The sequence below is a fragment of the Aplysia californica genome, unplaced genomic scaffold, assembly GCF_000002075.1.
Source record: "Aplysia californica isolate F4 #8 unplaced genomic scaffold, AplCal3.0 scaffold00302, whole genome shotgun sequence".
Classification (NCBI taxonomy): domain Eukaryota; kingdom Metazoa; phylum Mollusca; class Gastropoda; order Aplysiida; family Aplysiidae; genus Aplysia; species Aplysia californica.
This window is the reverse complement of record NW_004797572.1, coordinates 823,102-824,429: the sequence shown is the minus strand read 5'-3', so window position 1 is coordinate 824,429 and position 1,328 is coordinate 823,102. Positions and strand designations below refer to the sequence as shown.

Genomic DNA, 1,328 nt, shown 5'->3' with positions numbered 1-1,328 from the left:
AAAGGATACGGGAGTTGCACCCCACAGTACACTGACAACACGACCCAGTCACTCTGTGGATAAAGAATAGAAAAAAAGTTATTATAAGTCAAAATGCTGAGTGAAGGCAAGAGTCGAGAGAAGGATAACAGGTGCCTAAATAATTAAATACAACACGAACTCAATGAACAATGCGAAACACACAGACCTAAATATATAAAATATATTTAGTGTGAAGTGTAAAAGTGATTTCATCTTGGACAGGTGATCGTTAGAGCAGGTTCGACTATAATTCCCAACTACATCCCTACATGCCAGATAGTCTGACAGGCTTTTCTCAGTCGTCAACGTCAAGATGAATTGAAACATTATTTCGCAGGAAATTTGAAAATAAACCATGTTTTTAATGCAAACATAAAACTGAACTTATAATATTATAATAAGTTATAAGAAATAAAATAATCCAATATCAATGTTTTCTATTTCTAAAAAGGTATTTTATACAAATAACTTACTGCAACAATCGGCAACTCAAACAATTCTTTAGCCTCAGAGTAGTCATCCGACATAGTGTCAGCAATAACATGGCTAACCATCTCGCTGAGATAGGAATCACGCTTGGCTCCATATCTGTCCAACAGTTGGGTCACCTGGGATGATGAAACAAAATGTAGTTAGTTTTTAATTGTTCATGATATTAGTACAGTCAATGTTATTATTCCCTGCAACAGGCAGTTCAAGGAAGAAGAAGAAATATAAACAGGATAGTAAAAGAACATGAGTGAAAGATGACGTCTTCATCAAGCAATCCTGTTGATGGTAATTTTTTATGACATTCAAAAGTTTAGCGGTACTTTACTACTGGTTGGGAGTCCACGACCCACAGCATCATGCAAGAGAGAGTGACAATATAACTTTTTAAGAAAGACTGAGAGTCGAACTCTCCAAACTCAAACATCATTAAATTATCGCAGTCACACAGTTAAATGGTACCTCTACTGAGTTGACAAGTTTGCAATGGTAGGACCCGTTGCACTATACTTAGAAAGGCAGAACCAGAAGGACGGATAGCTGACGACCTTCTTCTTTGTGGCACAGCATTACTACTGTGTCCAAAACACTTCCACCACTCTTTGATCTGATAGTCGCAGGACAAGTTTCCTTTAATTAGTTTTACACACCCTGCGCCTCAAGTCAGTTTTCCCTATTTTGTTTTTTAAACTGCCCTGCCTTTGGAATGCAGAGTGCAGTTTACAGCTACAAAGTAAAATTATAAGACTTGAATAAGTTTTATTAATACTGTGCAAGTCAGTGCCTCGTCACCATCAAACTTGAAAATGAATAGTCAT

The 1,328-nt window shown here is 36.9% G+C and overlaps 1 protein-coding gene across 1 annotated transcript in view; it reads right to left on the bottom strand.

Moving 5' to 3' along the window:
* LOC101850258 (PAX-interacting protein 1) overlaps nt 1–1,328 on the bottom strand; it is a gene marked incomplete at its 5' end in the record, with an annotated part of 24,725 nt that overhangs the window by 18,369 nt on the left and 5,028 nt on the right.